This window comes from Ranitomeya variabilis, chromosome 6, assembly GCF_051348905.1.
Source record: "Ranitomeya variabilis isolate aRanVar5 chromosome 6, aRanVar5.hap1, whole genome shotgun sequence".
Lineage (NCBI taxonomy): Eukaryota > Metazoa > Chordata > Amphibia > Anura > Dendrobatidae > Ranitomeya > Ranitomeya variabilis.
The window spans coordinates 538,246,725-538,262,517 of record NC_135237.1 but is presented as its reverse complement, the minus strand read 5'-3'; the positions used below and the strand labels follow the sequence as shown (position 1 = coordinate 538,262,517).

Genomic DNA, 15,793 nt, shown 5'->3' with positions numbered 1-15,793 from the left:
CAAATGTAGTAATAAATCAGCCCTCTGTGTGTTAGGATCGTGTCTTCTGCGCCATGTCCTGTGACGTGTGATGAAACAATGGATGACGTAGATTCTCTCGCTTCTCTCCTTATATACCGTATTTCATTAGTTGCTGTCTATGTTGCCTTTATCTCTCCATTCACTTCACTTGTTATTCTTAAAGGGGCGGTCACATTGCAGGAATTCCAGACAGTAATGAGGATGCGGAGTGTCGGAGCTGGGACTGTTCTGTTCACACTGGCACTGTTCTGGGACTCACTGGGAGTGTTAATGTTGGGGATACGTTTATGTAACATTTCTAAAGATTGTGGCATCAGACAGTCAGACGTGATGATATATTCCTCTATATACAGGGCGGAGAATAAGTATTTGATCCACGGCCGATTTTGCAGGTTTTCCCACCTACAAAGAATGGAGAGGTCTGTAATTTTTATCGTAGGTACAATTCACCTTTGAGAGATAAAATCTAAAAGTAAAATCCAGAAAATCACATTGTATGATTTTTCCATAATTAATTTGCATTTTATTGCATGAAATAAGTATTTGATACAATAGAAAAACAGAACTTAATATTTGATCCAGAAACCTTGTTTGCAATTACAGAGGTCAGATGTTTCCTATAGTTTTTGACCAGGTTTGCACACACTGCAGCAGGGATTTTGGCCCCCTCCCCCATACAGATCTTCTCCAGATCTTTCAGGTTTTGAGGCTGTCACTGGGCAACATTGAGTGTCATCTCCCTCCAAAGTTTTTCTATTGGGTTCAGGTCTGGAGACTGGCTACGCCACTCCAGGACCGTGCAATGCTTCTTACCGAGCCACTCCTAAGTTACCCTGGCAGTGTGTTTGGGATCAGTATCATGATGGAATACTCAGCCACAACCCATCTTTAATGCTCTTACTGACGGAAGGAGGTTGTTGTCCAAAATCTCGCAATACATGGCTCCATGCATCCTCCCTTTAATACGGTGCCGTCGTCCTATCCCCTTTGCAGAAAAGCATTCCAAATTATGATGTTTCCCCCACCATGCTTCATGGTTGGGACGGTGTTCTTGGGATTATACTCATCCTTTTTCTTCCTCCAAACACGACTATTGGAGTTGATAGCAAAAAGTTGTATTTTGGTCTCATCTGACCACATGACCTTCTCCCATGCCTCCTCTAGATCATCCAGATGGTCAGTAGTGAGCTTCAAACAGACCTGGACACATGCTGGCGTTTGCAGGGGGACCTTGTGTCCTGCAGGATTTTAATCCATGATGGCGTAGTGTGATACTAATGGTAATGTTTGAGACTGTGGTCCCAGCTATCTTCAGGTCATTGACCAGGTCCTCATGGGTAGCTCTGGTCTGTTTCCTGACCTTTCTCAGCATCATCCTTACCCACGAGGCGAGATCATGCATGTGTAGCGCCCCCACTGCCGCAGGGCCGAGGGGTACCCGGTACCGGGCCTCTGAGTCTCTGCTCTGGGGTTGTCACGGTGGCTAGACCCGGTCCGTGACCCTGCTGAGGGGCGTACAATAATAGATGTGGATGGAATGGTGATGATGTTGTGGTGGTGCAGTGCAGGTGGCAGTAAATAACGAGGACACCAGGTTGCAGTCTCTACCTCTTTACTGAAGGCTTCTGGGTCCTCAGTCCGGAATACGGTTAACCGGGCTGCGCAAGTCCGGCCGGTCCGATGGCACCTCCAGAGTTCCCGTTGCAGGTGGAAATCTGTGCCTTCCTTCTAGCGTTTGTGTGTTGTGGTCCTCCCCTGCTGTGCTTACGGGATAGTACCCCACAACTGTTGTGTCTGTTCCTCGTGTTCCCTCACAACAACTCGATTCTGATGTTCTTCTTCTCGCCCCCCAGGTCTTATGGTAGGACGCACCCGTATGACGGGAAGGCTCAGAGCTCTTCCGGGACCCTAGAGTCGCCCCTCTCCAAAGGTTGCCCCCTATGTCTGCGTAGGTGATGTAGGTGAGACAGCCAGCCTATAGCTCTCTGTCCTGCCGCTGGTTTGAAGTAATGCTTAGAGCTCTGTACTTCCTCGGCGTTCCGGCCACCGGTTATTTACGCCTCAGTAGGATGTTGCCTCGGTCTAACAGCACAACTCCTACTGGTATTTCTCCCTGTTGCGTTGATCTCGTTTCTCACTCAGCACAATAAATCTCGCTTCTTGTCCTTTCTTAGGGCACCGCCGCTATGAAGTGCAGGCGCGGTCCCGTAGCCTTCTCTCTGATTGCCAGGCCTCTGTCAGGATCCCACCCCTGACAGGGACCCTACCGAATCTTCCCCTACAACACCCTCTGCCACAAGGTGTTGCCTGGTTCCAACCCAGTCAGCGTTCTCTCTAACTTCCTGCCTAACCCCCAGTTTTACCAGACTGTGAGGAGTGGCCTAATGAATAGTACCCTTAGCTCCCCCTGGAGGCCAGACTGTGAAATGTATTGGTGTCTGTGATACCTGGTCAGATGAACTCCTTCAGTGCCATCAGATGTACCATAGCCCCCCTTAGCGGCGGAGCCACAGTACTGCAACGACCAGGACTCTGGGGCGCTGCACTCCCCCCCCGGTTAAATCCAGTACTCCTGGACTGGGAAGAAAACAACAATACATGTCAGCAAAAAGACATACGATTTTGAAAATGCAAGTACAAGTCAACTTTTTAACAGAGCTTCCCTTTATGGGAGGTGAGGACACTTGAACGTTACAAACTTGGTTAAATACTTTTAAATAACTTTACTATAAAGAACTTTTCTTACCCAACCGGGTATTCTACTAAGTGCAAAATTTTGAACACTAATCCAACTTTGCCTTTAAGGACGTACCTGCTGGATCCACTAAAGACCTTCTTATAATCACATTATAAGGTTACTGAACATTTTCACATTCTCCTACTTTAAGTCTGCAGGACCGCCTGTCCTAACTGCTCCAGACCTACTGCCTCTCCTTTCTGTTACAGGACCGCCCCTTTCCGCCCGGGCCTACTGTCCTTCCACTACTATACACAGTATAGAACATATCATTTTTCTTTCAGTTTAAGATCACTGAGCCATCTCTGTATGGCTCCTAGGAGGACTCACTGACTAACCCCTACGGGTTCACTTTCTGTCCTCATTCTGTAACACATTATCAAACATTTCTTACAATCAACTAGTTGGCTACATATAACTTCTTCATATTAGCATCATTACTTTTTCTTTCAAGACATTATTGCCATCTAACCATCTTAAGGCAACACTGTACATAAGTGCAAGATGTGAACATCCCCTTTAAGAAGGGGACCAAGTCTCTACGAGGTAGTGCAACTTCTCAAGTCGCAAGTCCGTATGCAGCAAGGACTCCAGTGCAAGTTCCAAGAACCGTATCTTCGCAAAGAGTCCGTCTTTTTATACAAAACCAGTAGAGAGCACCTTTAAGAAGGCGCAAACTATATACAAGGAGTTTGTATCATGCATTGTTCATGATTCAGTAGTTCTTGATAACTGGTGCAAAAAGTAGAAAACAAACAAAAGCAATAGGGATCCCGGGTCAACAAAGGGGATCCCTTTAAGAGTTAACCCTGGACGGGTTTTAGCAGCAAAATAGCAGAGAAAACAATTAACTATGTACATTCATTAAAGCATTTTTGCTTACTCTGATTGTGGCTGTGCAGGGGGTGGTCTCCTTCCAGGCCTCACCCGGCCAACGGGTCGCCTTGGTGTAGCAAGGGCCGGTCCTGGCTCCAGCAGCGACAGGATCCCTCGCCGGGATGCCCTCCTTGCTTGTGGGCGAGCGCGACCCAGAGGCACGCGGTGGACCCGGACCTCCTGAGGTTCCGCGGGGACGGGCTCCTGCACCTTCCCTGTAGAAGGCTCGTCCTTCGGCGTTCCGGCAGCAGCCTGGAGGGCGACGCACCGCTGGACGCCTCGAGCTATCCAACCAGCTTCGCCAGCTTCCCTTCTCCACCGCGTGTAGGTCACCGCATCGCCAGGCTCCAGATCGGAATTGTACCTTCCCCCGCAGGGCTCCACTTCTTCCCGATCCACACGGATCTGCAGTGGCTCCCCGATCTCCTGTATAACTCCCCTTCCTTTCCGGGAGTAAAAGTATATTACTACACCCCAGTGTGACGGTGGAGCCTCCTCAACGCTCCTCAGATCGACCTGGGCTGCTGGTTGGGGCCTGTTCCGCCACGCTGTCATCAGGCGCTGCAGGTGCTCCACCTCCGGCAGGATCCTCAGGCCCTGTGCCTGCAGCTCACACTCCGCCACGGCCGGGATAAAAGAAGCGGGGGACACCGGAGACAGGCGGACCTCCGTGGGTTTGCCCAGCCGAGCAATCACACGGGCATCGGCCTCCAGGTGATACGCTACCTGCCGGGCCTCGGCTGCAGCCACACACTCCTTGGACATCGGCCATGGGGGTCGGCCTATCGGGAGCTCCGCAAGGGTCAGTTCCCGCAACGATGGCGCATCCGGGGCTGTGTCGGGTTGTGCAACCTCGTGCTGAGTTGGGTCGTTCGCACGCGGTGCTTCCGGCGTCGCCATTTTCGCTTCCTCTCTGGTGTCCTCTTCCCGCGGTCTCTTTCGTGGGCGGCCCTGTCTCCATGGTCTCCATCCTCCAAAGAGAATGAGGAGGCGGACCTCGGCTGCTGACGGACACGTCCTCAGGGCACAGAAATATTTAGACTGGGCGGCCATGGTCGTTCGCGCTCTCCAGCTTGTCTATGCCCACTCCACGCCCCTCTTCTTCTCCTGCGCTCTCCTCAGCGCTGTAATGGCGGATTTTGGCGGCAAGTGGCACAGCACAGTCTTTGCAACAAATCACAGTCCAAGTATAATAAATCACAGTTCCAAGGCACACATGACCTGATTCTTCAGGCTTAAGTAGATCCTGTTCGTGACGCCAAGTTGTAGCGCCCCCACTGCCGCAGGGCCGAGGGGTACCCGGTACCGGGCCTCTGAGTCTCTGCTCTGGGGTTGTCACGGTGGCTAGACCCGGTCCGTGACCCTGCTGAGGGGCGTACAATAATAGATGTGGATGGAATGGTGATGATGTTGTGGTGGTGCAGTGCAGGTGGCAGTAAATAACGAGGACACCAGGTTGCAGTCTCTTTACCTCTTTACTGAAGGCTTCTGGGTCCTCAGTCCGGAATACGGTTAACCGGGCTGCGCAAGTCCGGCCGGTCCGATGGCACCTCCAGAGTTCCCGTTGCAGGTGGAAATCTGTGCCTTCCTTCTAGCGTTTGTGTGTTGTGGTCCTCCCCTGCTGTGCTTACGGGATAGTACCCCACAACTGTTGTGTCTGTTCCTCGTGTTCCCTCACAACAACTCGATTCTGATGTTCTTCTTCTTCTTCTCGCCCCCCAGGTCTTATGGTAGGACGCACCCGTATGACGGGAAGGCTCGGAGCTCTTCCGGGACCCTAGAGTCGCCCCTCTCCAAAGGTTGCCCCCTATGTCTGCGTAGGTGATGTAGGTGAGACAGCCAGCCTATAGCTCTCTGTCCTGCCGCTGGTTTGAAGTAATGCTTAGAGCTCTGTACTTCCTCGGCGTTCCGGCCACCGGTTATTTACGCCTCAGTAGGATGTTGCCTCGGTCTAACAGCACGACTCCTACTGGTATTTCTCCCTGTTGCGTTGATCTCGTTTCTCACTCAGCACAATAAATCTCGCTTCTTGTCCTTTCTTAGGGCACCGCCGCTATGAAGTGCAGGCGCGGTCCCGTAGCCTTCTCTCTGATTGCCAGGCCTCTGTCAGGATCCCACCCCTGACAGGGACCCTACCGAATCTTCCCCTACAACACCCTCTGCCACAAGGTGTTGCCTGGTTCCAACCCAGTCAGCGTTCTCTCTAACTTCCTGCCTAACCCCCAGTTTTACCAGACTGTGAGGAGTGGCCTAATGAATAGTACCCTTAGCTCCCCCTGGAGTCCAGACTGTGAAATGTATTGGTGTCTGTGATACCTGGTCAGATGAACTCCTTCAGTGCCATCAGACGTACCATAGCCCCCCTTAGCGGCGGAGCCACAGTACTGCAACGACCAGGACTCTGGGGCGCTGCACATGGAGCCCCAGGCCGAGGAAGATTGACAGTCATCTTGTGTTTCTTCCATTTTCTAATAATTGTGCCAACAGTTGTTGCCTTCTCACAAAGCTGATTTTCTATTGTCCTGTAGCCCATCCCAGCCTTGTGCAGGTCTATAATTTTGTCTCTGGTGTCCTTAGACAGCTCTTTGGTCTTGGCCATGGTGGAGAGGTTGGAGTGTGATTGAGTGTGTGGACAGGTGTCTTTTATACAGGTAACGAGTTCAAAGAGGAGCAATTAATACAGGTAATGCGTGCAGAGTAGGAGGCTTCTTAAACATACTGATAAGGATTTTAGATTGTGAGCCCCATTCGGGACAGTGAATACTGATAAGGAATTTAGATTGTGAGCCCCATTCGGGACAGTGATGATAATGTATGTAAAGCGCTGCAGAATAAGATAGCTCTATATTAGCAAAGCATAATAAATAATAATGAAGAAAAACTAACAGGTCTGTGAGAGCCAGAATTCTTGCTGGTTGGTAGATGATCTAATACTTATTTCACGCAATAAAATGCAAGTTAATTAAGAACAAATCCTACGATGTGATTTTCTGGTTTTTATTTTTACATTCTGTCTCTCACAGGTGAAGTGTAGCTACGATAAAAATTACAGACCTCTCCATTTTTTGTAGGTAGGAAAAAGGGCAAAATCGGCAGTGTATCATATACTTATTTTACCAAATGCATCAGGGGTGAGCAGATGCTTCTGGCATTGCTCACCTGTGTACTGGGTGCCACCTATGACTCCCAGTGCCCACCCCGTCCTTAACATTAACAGGCACAAATGCCACCATTGAACACTCTGCCAGCCACAGATTTTTTGTTACAGTTTGCACCAACCAAAGATGCCTCATGTTACATCATGTGCCAGCAATGGATGCTCCATGTTATAGTCTGCCAGTCTTAGATTACCCATGTTACAGAATGTGCCAGTGTGGAGACACACCGGGGTCAGTGGATGCTCTCGTCCGCTGACCTGGCTGTCTTTAGAAAGACTGTATGGACCAGGGCTCATCCCACTGAACACCCGTACTCCTTTCCCCTGGGTACAATACCACTCAGACAACACAAGGTGAGAGTAACACAGTGCGGCAATACTATGTTCAACCACCAGCAAACAATAATATATAGAACAGTCTGGCAAATAGCCAAGATGATGCAAATGACATTGTGTCACCTTTCTGCTGGCGCGCCGGGATTAGAACAGCTGCAACTCTAGAGCTTCCAGGCCAACTATCCCCAGCAATGGCATGTCGTTTTTTGCGAGGTAATGACAAGCTCAGGAAGCTGACCAACTGCAGTGAGGTATGTGGCCAGGTGGCTTGATTGCCCCAACCTGGCTTCTCGAAATGTCTCCATGAGTTCAGTGATGGTCAATGGAGCAGATCTGTATTCCTCCAGCATTGGCCATGGTCCCTTGGCTACTGTCCTTCAGGGCGTCATCCACAGGTCAGGGGGAAGGTGGGATGAGGCCATCGCTCATTGTTCAAGTGTTCAATCAATCTGCATAGTTTGGCCTTCAATATTTGCAGGTCAACAAGCTGCATGGACTGATACAATGGGCAATCAACATATTAGCAAACATCGATTGTTCAATTACTCTGCATTCGTGTCATCCAAGGATAGCAACACAAAAACTGCAACAAACGTTAGTCCAAGAGTCAGCTTTCAGGCTCATATGCACAATGACTTATGTCTTTTGACCTACTGAAAAATATGTCTGTCCTATTTAAGAATAAATGTGGTGTCGTCACAGTCAGCCACAGATGCCCCATGTTACAGCCTGTGTCAGCCACAGATGCCCCATGTTACAGCCTGTGTCAGCCACAGATGCCCCATGTTACAGCCTGTGTCAGCCACAGATGCCCCATGCCCCAGCCACAGATGCCCCATTACAGCCAGCCTGTGTTACCTGTGTCAGCCACAGAATGCCCCGTGTTACAGCCTTTGCCTTTGCCGGCCACAAATGCCCCGTGTTACAGCCTTTGCCGGCCACAGATGCCACGTGTTACAGCCTTTGCCGGCCACAGATGCCCCGTGTTACAGCCTTTGCCGGCCACAGATGCCCCGTGTTACAGCCTTTGCCGGCCACAGATGCCCCGTGTTACAGCCTTTGCCGGCCACAGATGCCCCGTGTTACAGCCTTTGCCGGCCACAGATGCCCCGTGTTACAGCCTTTGCCGGCCACAAATGCCCCGTGCCCCGTGTTACATGCTTTGCCGGCCACAAATGCCCCGTGCCCCGTGTTACACGCTGTGCCGGCCATAGATGCCCCATGTTACACGCTGTGCCGGCCATAGATGTCCCATGTTACACGCTGTGCCAGCCATAGATGCCCCATGTTACACGCTGTGCCGGCCATAGATGCCCCAAGTTACAAGCTGTGCTGGCCATAGATGCCCCATGCTGGCCATAGATGTCCCATGCTGGCCATAGATGCCCCATGATACAGCCTGTGCCGGTCATAGATGCCCCATGTTCCACCCTGCTCCTATCATACATGCCCCATGTTCCACCCTGCTCCTATCATACATGCCCCATGTTCCACCCTGCTCCTATCATACATGCCCCATGTTCCACCCTGCTCCTATCATACATGCCCCATCTTACACCCTGTTCTGATCATAGATGCCCCATGATACAGCCTTTGCCGGCCATAGATGCCCCATGATACAGCCTTTGCCGGCCATAGATGCCCCATGATACAGCCTTTGCTGGCCATAGATGCCCCATGATACAGCCTTTGCCGGCCATAGATGCCCCATGTTACATGCTGTGCCAGCCATAGATGCCCCATGTTACAGCCTGTGCCAGTCATAGATGCCCCATATTACAGCCTGTGCCTGTCATAGATGCCCCATGTTACATGCTGTGCTGGCCATAGATGCCCCATGATACAGCCTGTGCCGGCCATAGATGCCCCATGATACAGCCTGTGCCGGCCATAGATGCCCCATGATACAGCCTGTGTCGGCCATAGATGCCCCATGTTACACCCTGTTCCGATCATAGATGCCCCATGATACAGCCTGTGCCAGCCATAGATGCCACATGTTATATTTGGCTCCAGACAGATACTTGATGTTTCAGTAATAGCCGGAAATGTCCAGGACCAGAAATCTCCAACTCTGCCCCTACAGTTCCGGGCGCTTTATATAAAGCCGGGGTTCCTCAATTTCTCAATCTGCGGCTCCTCTGTCACGTATTCCTGGCACATGGAAAGTTCTTGAGATAGGACAGGAATGTGTGTAAGTGGCTCCGGATACAAGACAGAAGACAAAAGTTGTGACCTTCAGACATTGGAATAGGTAGAAGCCAAGACATGGTTAATACTGCCAACCCGATTACGCCCAGGTATATTGTATATAGAAGAGAGGGCACTGCCGGACCCCCTTATTGATGTTTGCCCCCAAACTGCTCACCCTATTCACATGCATGTGATGAGACTAATGGATACATTGTAATCCCAGTATTGACAGCAATGTTCTTCATTACAGATTATGGAGTTGGATTTTATCAAGATGGCAGCACAACCTCCGCTGATGTCAATGCCAATAAAGGGGAAATGTACGTGTCCTGGTGGCGGGTAAAGTGATGTCTTGTCTGATAAACACATGTGAAGGGGTTAATTCTAATTTACACCCCCAGCTGCCATATGCTGGTGGGCGCCCTGTGCCGTCATCACTATACATATAGGATGGCCCCAAATAACACATAACCGTGCCATACTGTGCCACCGCTATTACATTACAGTGCACCTATGTTGCAGCGCCATACACTGTTTAAAGGGGTTGTTCAGAACTGAGATATTAGGGTAGGTAATCAATATCAGATTGGTGGGGGTCCAATACCCGGGCACCCCCCAGTGTTCAGCTGAATCCCTGGCCCGAAAGGTACACAGAGCTCAGAGCCATAACGGCACAGCTCCATACACCGCATAGTGGCCGTTGTCTGGTACTGCAGCTCACTTCATTAGTAGCTGAGCTGCAGTACCCAGGAATTGCCACTATACCGCATAGGGAGCACATATATTTATGCCAAATTGTACATGTGATGGGTCTAACCGCGAGCGTATAGTGCTGCAGAGAACGGCGCCTCTGTCTGATGTTATGGAGAAGGATTTACAAAGCGCAATGCAGCACATGGCCTTGGAATGGAGAACCACCCGACCATCTAGAATGACAGCGCATTCCCAGTGAGTGCTGCAGATCCCAGTATAAAGCCAGTGTGGGGGTAAGATGTGGAAATTATCGCTGTGACCGATGTATATAATGTATCAGTGCTGGTGAGGGCTACCAGCCTGGGTCCAGGACAGCAGAGAAATGTGCATTGTTACTGTGTTTAGCTCACATTGTTTTGCCTGCACTGTTACACTGTAACAGACCCTCAGCTTCGTGTAGGAAGTCATGTTAAAGGGGTATATTCACATTTTTGTTTTTTTATGGCATTGATATGCTATAAATTTAAAGATGGCAGCTACCATCCATCACACCCAGTCCTGGATTTCAGGACCCCTTTAAGATTAAGAACTGTCTGTGTTGGGTAGTCCTTCCCATCTTGCTAAGCGTTGCCCACTTTTTTCATTTTTTTTCTTTTGTTGTCTATGAATATGTTCACACAATGGCTTTTTTCCATTTTTTTCATCAGGCTTGCCCACCTGAAAAAGACGATGTGGGCACATACCCTGCAAAAGAAAAAGTGGCAAGGTTTAGCACAGAACGGTTGTCCACCAAAATCTGGTGCAGACATAATTGTCTGTTCGGTTCTCCTACGAGAAAGGTGAAGAACCTGAACTAAATGTTCCATCTACATCTGTAAACTCCTGGAACGCCTGGTCCACTCCCGTCTTACCTTCCAGATAACTCTCTTCTCGACCCCTTACATTCTGGTTTCTGCTCTTTGCACTCTACTGAAACTGCCCTCACTAAAGTCTCTAATGACCTACTAACAGCTAAATCTAATGCTCTCTGCTAATTCTCTTGGATCTCTCCGCAGCATTCGATACTGTGGATCATCAGCTCCTCCTCACTATGCTCCGCTCCATCGGCCTCAAGGACACCGTTCTCTCGGCCTCAAGGACACCGTTCTCTCTTGGTTCTCCTCCTATCTCTCTGACCGATCCTTCACTGTATGTTTTGCTGGTTCCTCCTCCTCTCACCTTCCCCTTACTGTTGGGGTTCCTCAAGGATCAGTCCTAGGCCCCCTCCTCTTCTCCTTATATACTGCCCCTATTGGACAAACAATCAGTAGATTTGGTTTCCAGTACCATCTCTATGCTGACGACACCCAATTATACACCTCTTCTCCTGTTATCACACCTGCCTTTCTAGAAAACACCAGTGATTGTCTTACCGCTGTCTCTAACATCATGTCCTCCCACTATCTGAAACGGAATCTTTCCAAAATGGAACTCCTTGTGTTTCCTCCCTCTACTAACCTTCATATGCCTGACATTGCCATCTCTGTGTGTGGTTCCACCATTACTCCCCAGGAGCATGCTCGTTGTCTTGAGGCCATATTTGATTCAAATCTTTCCTTCGCTCCCCACATTCGATGAATCATGTCACCTACACCTCAAAAACATCTAGAGAATTTGCCCTTTTCTTAACTTCTGCTCTGCAAAAACGTTCTGTCGCTCTTATTCGTTCTCGTCTGGACTATTGCAACTCTCTACTAGTCAGTCTCCTCTTACTAAACTTTTCCCTCTCCAATCCGTCCTGAATGCAGAAGCCAGGATCATATTTCTGTCCAACAGCTACACTATGGTGGATCATTCGGATCCTGGCAGAAGTACCGTATATGTGCACTCCCGGTGGAATTGGTAATTAATCGGATCTTTTTCTTACAGATTCGTCCCTCTTCCAGGAGATTGCGCTTCTGCCATACAAGCTCTTTGGACGTTGCTCGCGGTAAATTTTCGCTCTGCAGGGGTTAGGGACTTTGTGGTTTACACCTCAACAGTTCTGAAAAGGATCAAGAGAGAAGTGTTACTTACAGTTGTGCTCAAAAGTTTACATCCCCCAGCAGAATTTTTGCTTTCTTGGCCTTTTTTCAGAGAATATGAATGAGAACACCAAAACTTTTTCTCCACTCATGGTTAGTGGTTGGGTGAAGTCATTTACTGTCAAACTACTGTGTTTTCTCTTTTAAATCATAATGACAACCCAAAACATTCAAATGACCCTGATCAAAAGTTCACATACCCTGGTGATTTTGGCCTGATAACATGCACAGACGTTGACACAAATGGGTTTGAATGGCTACTAAAGGGAACATCCTCACCTGTGACCTGTTTGCTTGTAATCAGTGTGTGTGCATAAAAGCTGAGTGAGTTTCTGGGATCCAGACAGACTCTTGGATCTTTCATCCAGCCACTGACAATTCTGGATTGTGAGTCATGGGGAAAGCAAAAGAATTGTCAACGGATCTACGGGAAAAGGTAGTTGAACTGTATAAAACAGGAAAGGGATACAAAAAGATATCCAAGGAATTGATAATGCCAGTCAGCAGCGTTCAAACTGTGATTAACAAATGAAAAATCGGGCTCTGTAAAAACAAAACCACGGTCAGGTAGACTAACAAAAATGCGGTCCACAACTACCAGGAAAATTGTTTGGGATGCAAAGAAAAACCCACTGAAATACAGGACTTTCTGTAATCTAGCGGTGTGGCTGTTTCAAGATGCACAATAAGGAGGCACTTGAAGAAAAATAGGCCGCATGGTCGAGTTGCCAGAAGAAAGCCATTACTGCACAAATGCCACAAAGTATCTCACCTACAATACACAAAACAGCACAGAGACAAGCCTCAAACCTTCTGGAACAAGATAATTTGGAGTAATTTTGGCCACAACTATAAATGTTACATTTGGAGAGAGGTCAACAAGGCTTATGATGAAAGGAACAGCATTCCTACTGTAAAGCATAGAGGTGGATCGCTGATGTTTTTGGGATGTGTGAGCTACAAAGGCACAGGAAACTTGGTCAAAGTTTCAACCCCTTGAGAAAGGCATTCGCCGAAACGCTCGTCGGGGGGACGGCATCTGGTGCACACATATTTCTGATACGGCATTACTGGTATGTATATGTTCGTTATGGGTATCGTAGTACATTCTAGTAGCTGTTGGCTGTTACCTAACTAATCATGCCTTAATATATACCATGTACCAACGCTACTATTCATAATTCATATGTGTGCTCCTCTCTCTGTCCAACTATACGTGCTACGGATGGCACAGGGGGACTTCCCAATTTGCTGTTTTACACCTGAAATATCTAAATAAAGTTTTTTGTATGTTTATAATTTGAACTTGTGACTGCGTTTTTCTGGTTCATCTGTGTTCTCATTGAATATGCAGTTTGTCTGTTCCGGTCCTATCCAGTCTCCTTAATAAATGATTATTAATCCAGTATTGGGTTTGTGATATGATACTAATGACTGGCATGGTTTCCATTAGGTGTTTTTTTGCATGTTATCAGCAAATACTGGAGGCAAATTTGCACTCATCAGCTGCACATGGGACGTACTTGTACGTTCCTATATTATGGAGCAACGTGGCACAGCTGTGAGGTGCACAAAGAAGGTTCCCAGACCAGTAACTATTAGAAATAAACTTTGGCACTCAACTTTAATATGTCGTAAATTTTATTGGCAGCCACTTGTACATACGTTTCGGTCAGTGTTATTGACCTTCTTCAGTGTACAGCATTAACATCAAAGAAAAAAACAGAACAACAAAAATAGACCATCAGTATACATGAAATTTTAACAAAATTCACTCAATCCCATAATGGAACAAGGAGACTAATGCGTGGTTATATACCGTGCGTATATAGTGATGGATGGGAAGATGGGAGATGGGATAAAGAAAATTGAAGACAAAAATGATAATGATAAAATGAAAGGAAAAGAAAAAGATAGTAGAAGAAAAGTATCATACCTTGTTGTCAAAGGTAGCAAGAGTGTGGCTCAAAATGTAGACAAGGTCCTAGTGTAGGTCACAGAGAGGGTCCTAATGTAGATCCTGAACAGAAAAGGGGGGACGTACCGTGACTAAGTAATTTATAGTATGCTTAGTCTATAATGATAAGCAAGGTTATATAACTAACCCGTATACAGGTCACAGTGAAGGTCATGTATGGGGAACATCCGATGTGGCACTTGACTATGGTACATAAAACTGAAACTAAATAAAAGTAGAGCATGATGGGTTAAGTAGGGGTGCATGTGCTGTAACAACAGATAAACTGGATCTACATACCCTGTGAGAGCAAGTGTGTTGTATGGATCCAACAGGTGGACCAAAGAAAATCTCTTACCTAGATTAAAGGATAGAATGTACCCATGTAAGTGGATATACAATAAGGAGAGACCCCATAAACTATGATACCAGCTCTATTGTAATATCTTACCCAGAATCGGCAATAGTTAAATGTAGACCAGACAAGTGTGTTGTAAGGATCTAACAGGTGGACCAAAGAAAACCTCTTGCCTAGATAAAGGATAAAGTGTATCCATTTAAGTGGATGTTCAATAAAGGGAACCTCATAAAGTATAATGCCAGCTTTGTTATAATGTCTTACCCCGAATCGGCAGTAGCTATATATGGACCAGAGAAATGGATCAGGGGAATATACCTGTTCTGAATAAAGGAAAATGTGGCCATAAACCTAATGATTAAACAAGCGAATGAGCCCCACCTATGGAGCGCCGGCTCTGCAATGGTGTCTTACCCAGGACGGATGGTGGTGAGGAACGCGGTGTCCACCGCTAGTTCTGTGGTGTGGCATCATGGTGAGGAGCGCTCTTTTGTGGGCTGGGGGCGGGATCCCCAATGTCGCCCGCGTACCGGAAGTGCGTCACCGGAAGTGACGCACTGTCAGTGCAAGGATGTATACCTGTCATATAGGGCAGAATGGTGGTACGTGCCACCTGGGTATGCGGTCCACAGGGGTAGGGGCAGTGGCGGCGATGCCTGAGTAGGGGGCAGGATGCATAGCCCGCCGCGTATTGGAAGTGCGTCGTTGGAGGTGTCACACCTCCCTTATGGGTATGTGTGCATGTCACTGGGGGCGTAAAACAGAATGGTGGTGTGTTCCACCGGGATATACAATCCACCAAAGGTGGAGAAGTAATATATGTCACTACCAGTGAAGATAACATACAGCTGGATCTATTGGATGTGAGGTGGTGGATATGTATTGCAAATATATAGACATGTATACAGTACAAGGAGATGTAGGGACCAAAGATTATCCACTAAAGATGGAAAGAGACAAATACAACAAGAGGAAATAATGAAGATGAGGTAAAAACAATAGGAAGCAATGGGACCAGGATGGGGGTCCAGGGGAAGGAGGATCAGGATGTGAGAAATTCCATGCCGTCATATTCAATATTGGTGACTGTAAGATAAAGCAACGTGTCAGTATACAAATAAAGTAGACAAGAGCCTTAATTACAACCGATGTGGGAGGAACAATACATAGGTTATAACAATCATACATGGATTATAATAATTATCATTATTATTCCAAACAATCATAAAAATGAAAGGAGATCGTACTCCCTGTTTAGACCCCTAGGTGTCATAGTCTCCAACTCATGTATCCAGAACGCCTCCCTTTTCTTGAGGGTCTGGATACGATTGCCCCCCCGTCTGGGTGCCCGGAACATGTTCGATGACCTGAAACTTAAGTTGGGGTATGGAGTGTCCCGCAT

At 47.8% G+C, this 15,793-nt stretch overlaps 1 long non-coding RNA gene across 1 annotated transcript; it reads left to right on the top strand.

The window, feature by feature from the left end:
- Window positions 1–10,207: 10,207 nt before the first annotated feature.
- Window positions 10,208–11,982, top strand: LOC143781569 (uncharacterized). Its single transcript, XR_013216762.1, has 2 exons — window positions 10,208–10,306; window positions 11,922–11,982. It is a non-coding gene; the product is annotated as an uncharacterized LOC143781569 (long non-coding RNA).
- The last annotated feature ends 3,811 nt before the right edge of the window (window positions 11,983–15,793 follow it).